Source organism: Sapajus apella, unplaced genomic scaffold (assembly GCF_009761245.1).
Source record: "Sapajus apella isolate SASKATOON/1434 unplaced genomic scaffold, GSC_monkey_1.0 scaffold53, whole genome shotgun sequence".
In the NCBI taxonomy this organism is placed as follows: Eukaryota; Metazoa; Chordata; class Mammalia; order Primates; family Cebidae; genus Sapajus; species Sapajus apella.
The window spans coordinates 2,839,045-2,848,354 of record NW_022436993.1 but is presented as its reverse complement, the minus strand read 5'-3'; positions in this window follow the sequence as shown (position 1 = coordinate 2,848,354).

Genomic DNA, 9,310 nt, shown 5'->3' with positions numbered 1-9,310 from the left:
CATTAGTAATAGGAGCAGTAGTCAGTAAACCTCCACTGAAAGCTCACTATGGACAGGAGCTATTGAAAACACTTTAAATATGCCGGGACAAGTCCTAACATGTGTGATGGATTATATCATTTACTGAGAATGACGGCAAGGAACACCGAGCCAGCCCCCAAGCAGAAAACTGCTCAGGGCATTCTAAAATAGTGAACAGTATATGCATATCATACACTAGTTAAACCAATTCTTTAAATACCGGATCTCTGATCCTACCCCCATTGCTCCCTCATGGAGCATGCTTTGTAGTTTGTTTCTGATCAGTGGTAAGCAGGTACCAGTTGTCTGCCTAGTTCATCTTTGTTCTATGAGAAAACACAGAGCACCTGCTTGTTAATAATAATCACCTTTTCAGAGAGAATAAAATAAATAATCACCTGGGTCAGAGTCTGCTCCAGGAGCTCTCAGCTCTGAAGGCTGTTAGTCCCCTGATTCACTTTGCTGTTCAATCTTTGTGTTTGTTTCTTAATTCCTTCAGTGCTGCAGGCTTGGGGTCTCCATGACCAAGCTGGCCTCGGCATATATAGGACCTCATTGGATGTTCATAGCAACCCGTGAAATGCTTTGGTTTGTTTTTGTAATCTATTTATGCTTCATGTTACTCAGCTCATCTTTTTTTTTGTCAAAGTGTTACTCTCTTTATTATGGTATAGAGTAATATTTTGCACATTAGCTCATTTTATAGAAAAAACATTTTATTTTATGTACAACTGTAGAGAAATGGCTGCACAGATAGCTCCAATTTAAATTAGAACATATTTTCTCTGTACAAAATAGCAGAAATGATAGCATTTCCCAGGCTAGCCCAACAAGTTCATTTAAACCAAACAGTAGCTGAATATATTATACATTTATAAATACAATTTGAATTCTGGGATCCAGGAGAAATTTTAGTTTCATTTATTGAAACAGCCATGTTTTTCTTTAAGTTATGTGAAGTGAAATTCCTATTAATTGGCTCATGTTTAATTATGATATCCTTCATCTCTTCTAGACTTTACATTGAACTACTATAATATTTATAGTATTATATTATATTATATAATATAATACTATAAATAGTATAATATTTATAGTATTATAAATATTATAAATATAAATGCAAATGTCTTCTGATAATAAAATTTCTGAAATTCTCTGTCATTTACATACAGTCCAGCTAAACATTGAGTCTTACATAACAGTAAAAGTGAAGAAATGGAAATACTGAATTTTTTAAAAACTGAGTGAGATTACATCGCTTTTAAAAGTATTACATGGGACCTGGTGTGTTGGCTCACGCCTCTAATCCCAGCACTTTGGGGCGAGGCCGGCAGATCACGAGGTCAGGAATTCAAGACCAGCCTGGCCAACATAGTGAAACCCCATCTCTACTAAAAATAATTTTTTAAAAATAGTCCAGTGTGGTGGCACCTGACTGCAGTCCCACTTACTTGGGAGGCTGAGGTGGAAGAATCACTTGAACCCAGGAAGTGGAGGTTGCAGTGAGCTGACAACATGCCATTGCACTCCAACCTGGGCGACAGAGCGAGAGTCCGTCTCAAAAAGAAAAAAAAAAAAGTTTTAAATCAATAACTAGCTACCTATTTCTTTTATGATCATAGGAGCCTTGCAATGAATGCTTTAAAAACTCATTTGTGGAATGCATTTTGTTTCTATTTCTTTTGGACACTTTACGGACCTTTCATGCCCCTTGTCCAGCCTATCAAGCTGTATGCTTCAAGACAGGAAGATTAAAAAGCTGCACTCTTTAAGCATTGCATCTTCAGGGTTGAGAAATTAAGCTCAATTGACATCTTTAGGTCTGCGGTAATGTAGAGGTTAAGTAGCAAAGTTTAGAATTTGGTCTTTTCACCAAAAACTGCTTGGAATTCAGATACTTAAATTTTATTCCCCTTACCTCCCTTTAAATATTGAAAAGCAATATGAATCCATTTAAATCAGATCAAATGTGTCTTTGCGAAATGAGAAATGCTCCCTGGAGCATTCTAGAAGCATTCCCTCCTTCTAGAATGTGGACAATAGTATTATGGGAGATCCTTAGTCTTAAAATGCACTGGGCACCATTACAGGATTTCCCAAGTAATAAATAAATTGTGCTAATTTGTATGCCATTAGTGGAGAGATGAAGACAAAGGAACACATATTAATGGAAATAGGGCCCCAACAATTAAAGCATTTCGAGGTTAACAGCTGCTCCTATGTAGCTGACTAGCTGTGGACATTTACATACAGGCGGGCCTTGGGAAAATGAGACTGGCTGCTGGCCAGCAGACTGGGCTCAGGGGCATGGACTCTGATGGGTTGAGCTTATTCTTATAGCTCCCCTGAGTGTCAGCCTACAGTTGCAAAGAACAAATGGGAGTTGTGGACCCCACAGTTCAGATGACAACCCCACTTCCCCTCCTCACTCATCAAAAGCTCTGGATACTGGGGTTTAGTCAGTTTTCTGCCCTGAGCCACAAGGAATCAATTTGAAACACCACACAGTAAGCGGCAGAGAAATAACTAATGTCCAGATTGGTTGGTTGATTATAGTTCACTTCCATTAAGATACATTTGATGGACTCAAGGCCCTAAGGTAAGTATAAAATAGAAAGGAGAGCATTTTCAGGTAACAGGAATAAAGTATCCTCTTTGGGCCTAAAAAAAAAAAAAAAAAAAAAAAAAAGATACATTTGATGTTGAAGAAGAGGATAAAATAATAAAATAGCAACAGCAAAAACAACAGTTAAAAACAGAAACCCACTATATTTTAGTTTTTAGTTCTTCAGCTTTACATTATGAGAAAGAAAAGTCTATCCCATAAGTCATTAGTATGAACTTAATTAATACACAGCCTACATAATTACCTAAAAACTATCTGGAACAGGTTAAATATAGAAATAAAAACATATCTTAAATTTATTTACATACTATAAAGGAACCTCAGTACTCTCTAGAATCAAGACCAAGTTAAGCTATTTTTAAGTGTATAATTGTATTTCCCAGATTTTACACCTCTCAGTCATTTTCTGTTTTTTCACTCAGCAACCTGGTCAATCAATTAAACCCTGCAGATTTTTTTTCTTTTTTTGAGACAGAATCTTGCTTTGTCACCCAGGACAGAATGCAGTGGCATGAGCTCAGCTCACTGAAACCTCTGTCTACTGGGCTCAAGCGATTCTCGTGCCTCAGCCTCCCAAGTAGCTGGGACCACAGGCACACACCACCATGCCTGGCTAATTTTTTGTATTTTTTGTAGAAATGGTGTTTTGCCATGTTGCCCAGGCTGGTCTTAAACTCATAAGCTCAAGCGATTCTTCTACACTGGCCTCCCAAAGTGCTGGGATTACAGGCGTGAGCCATGGTGCCTGGCCCCTGCAAAAGTTCCATATTTCAGATAATAAGATTGAGGCAATAATAGGTTTGGAGATCTGCTTGAGGTCAATTGGCTAGTTACTGAAGGGCTTGAGTCTGCAACCAGGTCTCCTAAAGTCAAGGTCACATCCCTTTCCCACTCACCAAGCTGTTTTAGTACTTTAAAATGGCAGGTTATGCCATTTTAAGGCTATATTTCCACTAAATGAAAAAGTGAGCATCCATAATTAGGCTTGTTGAATCCTCAGCATTCTCATCTCCCAAATTAATCTAACTCATTCTTAACTTGACGTAGGAACAAACTAGGCTGCTTTTGAATTTCTCTTCCCATGGCGCCATCGGTATTCACTGAAAATAGGATCGCATGTACATTGCTCAGATGTTCTCAGACAGATATCAGTGATTTTCATGTTCTTACTGTCGCATATTTACAATCTACCCAGGCTTTTGTGATAAAGAATCCTCAAGGCCATTACACCGAGCCTTCAAATTGGTCTTGTCTTCCTACTTTATCAATGATTAATGATCTGTATGAGTTTGCCTTTGACTCCTCTTCCTTTTTGGTTTCTCGTATTTTATAATGCACACTGCCTTGGGTAATAAAGGCTTATCCAGGGAAAAATTATTGCCTATTCATCTCATGCCCTTCTATAAATCTGCTTTATCTTTCCAGCTATGTTTTTGTGTACCCCCAAGTGTGCATTGTGCTCTGTTTCTAACAAATACTTCTCACTCCCACCTCATCCCCACCCTGGTTGAATCATACTTTTGTATGACTGATCCCTGTTCATCAAATCTAACTATAAAAATGCAGTTTTCCCTGGGTATTTAGGTCTTCATCTTGAAGGATCTCATATTACCTAAAACTTATGGTAAATAAATTTGGTTATGCTTTTCTCCTGTTTCTCTGTCTTTTGTTACAGGGATTTCGGCCATGAAACTTGCAATGGATGAGGAAAAGGTACTACTTTTTCTGTCTCCTAGAAAAGGTCTAACTTTTTCTCTCTCCTACACAACTTTATGTCTATCGAATTATATATATACATATATATATGTATATATGTATATATATGTATATTCTTGCTCTGTCTCTGAGACTGGAGTGCATTGGTGCAATCATAGCTCACTGTAGCCTTAATCTTCTGGGCTCCAGAGGTCCTCCTTCCTCAACCTCCAAAGTAGCTGAGACTACATACACACATCACCATGTCCAGCTAGAATCTAATTTTTTAATGGTATTTTATTATGTATTGTGTCTTTGATTCTTTATAATACTTTTTCTAGTGATTCATGATTTATTCTAATTTGTAAAGTATTAACCAATGATAGAACAGAATTTTGTTGTTAGTTATTCTTCAGATGGTTTGAGAAGCACAGTTCTGATTACCAACCATTAGCAGTGTACCGGTTTGCTCGGCAAATCGGCAAATTTGACACAGAATGATAACACCCCATGTTGGAAACTGCATCTAGCATCCTGGCCTTTTCTATATTTTGGATACATGGTGACATGTATTCACAAAGCATTTGCAGAAGTGTGGAGTCCACAGAGAAAGTGGCTGGTGGCTGCTATGGCATTAAACGCTGTGTTGACAGCACAAACAGCACGCATGAACAGTGACTTCACTTGGTCCATTGGAGGAAGTTTCTCTTGATGTGTGTTCCATAGAAATGCTCTTCTGGGACACACAACAAACACAAACACGCACAAACAGAAACTAAATAGGTTTCCCAGAAAAGAAGTAAGAACAATAACCAGAAAAAACGTTAAGAAAATGTGATGAGTGACATGAGTGTGTTTAGTGCCTTGATTTATAATATTGGTTCCTTACACATGCTTGATAAAATTAGTTTAAATGGGGCACAAAAAACAATTCCTTCACTAGAGTTTTATCACATAACATCATTATAAAGGACACGCTGTCACCGAGAAGGAACAATATTTGAAATTGAAATACATTTCTGCATTGAAATACATTTCTCAATAGTTTAAAAAATACCCCTTATATGAGATAATTTGTTTCTCAAACAGAAAATCAAATGTGCCTTTGCAGAAACTCATTTTCTCTCCTTCTAATGGCATATAATCATTCTGCCTATGGCTTGTCACGTTTCTCTTTCCTGGGTTTCCAATAAGGCAGTTTTAAAATGTCTCTTAGTTTTTCCACGCACAAAATGGAAATAATTTTTCTCCTAGTGGTAAGTCCCAATGTAAGACATTACATATGCAACAATTTACATTTCTATTGATAGACTAGAAATTAATATTAGGAAATACCTTTAAAAAAATCCTTCCATGTCAGGGGCCTACAAAGCCCTAATTTCTATGTTGGGTATAAAGAGTTTTCCTGGGCATCCTTTCTTAAAGCAACAGTTTTTCATAGTATCAGTAAACGGAGGTGTCAGATAACAAATCAGCAAGCACTATATTGGTGCAAAAGTAATTGTGGTTTTTGTCTGTTTTTTTTCTTTGAGACCCAGTCTCATTCTGTCACCCAGGCTGGAGTGCAATGGCAAGATCTCGGCTCACTGCAACCTCTGCCTCCTGGGTTCAAGCAACTTTCCTGCCTCAGCCTCCTGAGTAGCTGGGATTACAGACATGCGCCACCACACCCAGCTAATTTTTACTAGAGACAGAGTTTCAGCATGTTGGCCAGGCTGGTCTAACTCCTGACTTCAGGTGATCCACCTGCCTTGGCCTCCCAAAGTGCTGGGATTACAGGTGTAAGCCACCATACCCGGCCCATTTCTCTTTTAAAGTAATAGCAAAAACCACAATCACTTCTTGATCAACCTAATACTTTGTGATTTTTTTATGGCCTGAAAAGTTCTGTGTTTTGGCCCCTTATCAAATTGAAGGGAACTTTTTCCGAATAAGGATGGCAATTTAATGTATCATTCTTAAGGTTATTGGAATAATGAAAATGAAGAAATGCAAGAAATCACTTTGTAAACAAAGTATGCTATTACAGAAGTCTTCATCATTCTGTGAGAGGCTGTTTCCTTGTCTCCAGTTACCTAAAGTAATGCGGAATGAGGTGTATGGGCCTGGGCAGAAGCCAGGAGTGCAATGCTCATGAATACCTCGTGGAAGGGACCCAAGGCACCCCATGCTGCTATGATGGCAGGCTCTGGTTATCAGGCCTCTAACAAGCCCGCCTGGGTAGAGGAAGGTGGCCAAATCACTTTTGAGACCTCCAGGATAAGTGTGAGATTTACACTAAGATGTAAGTTCAGCGAGGATAAGAACTTTATCTTATTCACCAATGAATCCCAGTGCCTGGAAGAAAACTTGCCACAGAGTAGATGCTAACATATTTGGTGATGGGAGGAAGAAAAGAAGGAAGGAAGGAAGGAAGGGAGGGAGGAAATGGGGGATGGGAAGAAGGTGTGTTAGTCTGTTCTCAGGCTGCTAATAAAGACATAACCTAGACTAGGTAATTTATAAAGGAAAGAGGTTTAATGGTCTCACAGTTCCACATGGCTGGGGAGGCTTCACAATCATGGCAGAAAGCAAAAGAAGAGCAAAGGCATGTCCTGCATGGTAGCAGGCAAGAGAGCATGTGTAGGGGAATTCCCATTTATAAAACAGTCAGGTCTCATGAAACTTAGTCACTATCAGGAGAATAGGAAAGGCCCACCCCGTGATTCAATTATCTCCACCTGGCCCCGCCTAGGCACATGGGGATTATTCAAGGTGAGATTTGGGGTGGGGACACAGCCAAACCACATCAGAAGGGAAAAGGGGAAGAGGGAAGGAAGAGAGGGAGAGGGAGGGAGAAATATATCGGTGGATTCAGATTTCCTGCACTGGTGAGTATAATTATAACTATTGCTTGAATAACATTTGCTGATGCAAACACTGCATATAAAGAGAAGCAAATAAGCGAGGATATTTATCACTACTGTGCAGAGTATTTTGGTTTAGGATTGGGGGTGTGAGGACTTAAATTTTAGGGATGCTCTGAAGTGAAGGTCATGCTGAGTGGACATCTGGCACAGGCTTCCTCTCCTCTTTTTATTCAGGGAAGACACATGCTGTAGCACAGAGCTGGATGCCTGCAGACAAACAACCATAGCCCTGCTCTGAAGGACTGCATCATCTAACAAGAGATCAAAGGCTCATATGTAAGTAAACGCAACACATGTATAAAGGGATAAGAGCCTTGAGAGACACTCCCTTATAAAAGACAGGACTGTGATTAAGTGATGGAACACAGACAGTTGCCTGAAAAGTGGCCATTGGAGCCAGTCCTGGAAAGATGACAGTGTGTGGAATTTACATACCACATCTTGGCCCTTTCAGAGACGATTAGATTGTCAGACAGACTGACGTCCTTCTTCTCCCATCTAGGTGAAGGACGGGAGCCATGGGGTAGCCAGGGAGGAACAGAACTGCTTTCAAACTCCTCCCTGCTAGAGTTTCTCTGTGTTCCCCAGCATAGCCAGATTCTTGATTCTGAAGATAGCCTTTATTGACCTTTTACCTCTTCCAAACAAATAAACCCCACACCTCACCATCTCTCTTAATCTTGCATGGAGAGCAGACATCAAAGGCTGGGATGGGAAGAGGCAGAAGGGGGAATTTGATCCACTCATGCCAGTATCTCAGACACTATCTTGTGAGATCAAATTTATTGTTTCCCTATGCCCTGAAAAATTCTGTTTTAGTCACTTACCAGATTGACAGGTGCTTTATTCAAGTAAGAATGGCAGTTTGATGGATGGTTCTAAGAGTTATTGGGATAATAAAAAGAGAAAATGCAAGAAATTGCTTTGTAAAACAAAACATATTTGTCACCAGGAATGATCAGTTGCGAGTTCTGGTATCTTCATGACCCCTGTTCTAATTTAAAGACATGTTGAGTTTGTGTCTTAGCAGACTCCTAAGATTTTAGACATCACCTCAAGCACATGATGTAGGGAGGCCACAAATGGGGGAATGGAAAGTGGGTTTTGCTTCTGAGAAGGATAATGTGATGAGTCACTATTTAAATGAATCCATAGAGCTTTGTAAAGTCTTAAAAAGGACCATTTAATTGCATAATACTGAGTCCTTGACTTTATAGTGTCTGGAGAAATAGTCTCTGTGAAGTGGGGGGAGGTAAATGTTATCACATGATATTGGAGGAAGAACAATAGCTCAAGATGTGAGGAGGAAATTGGTGTATTGAATGCTGAAATAAATTACAGCCATCAGGAGCTCTTTGCTTTGCCTGGAAATGATCTGTCAAGCAGGAAGGAGCTGAAAGTGTGTTTGTGAGAATCGTGGGTGGATTCTTTTCTCTTTAAGGAAAATAGCTTGACCAAAAGAATGTCCCGAATGCAAAATCAATAGGAATGGATCATCTGAAGCCTCTTTCTTCTTTTTACCTTTTTTCCTACTGGAAATTGTTTTCTCAATTCTTTGAATTCCTGCTCAGGAAAATTAAATATAGTGCGAGCTGAAGGCTATGATTTTTCAACTAGAGTGATTTTGCACCATTATCACTCCCAGTAGACATCTGGCAACGTCTAGAAACATCTTTGGTTGTCACCATTGAGAGGATGCTACAAACATCTAGGGGGTAGATCTCAAGATGCCGTTAAGCAATCTACAATGTGTAGGACTGTCCTTGTCCCCACAACAAAGAATTATGAAACCACAAATGTCAGTAGTGCTGAGGTTGAAAACCCTGGTTTAAGGTAAATTCTGGCTTTTGTTTTTGAAATTGTCCAGGTGAGTCATATTTGTAGTGACTTCCAAGACCAAAATGGAAGCCTCAACATGTGGGTAATCAAAACCTGTCATGTCTATTTCTTGAAAATTGATGAAAAAATAAAGTCACTCCTCTAAATCAAGTCACGATTTGCGGCTATTTGTCTCATGTGATTTTCTGAGAAACTATGCAATTATATTTAAGCAAAA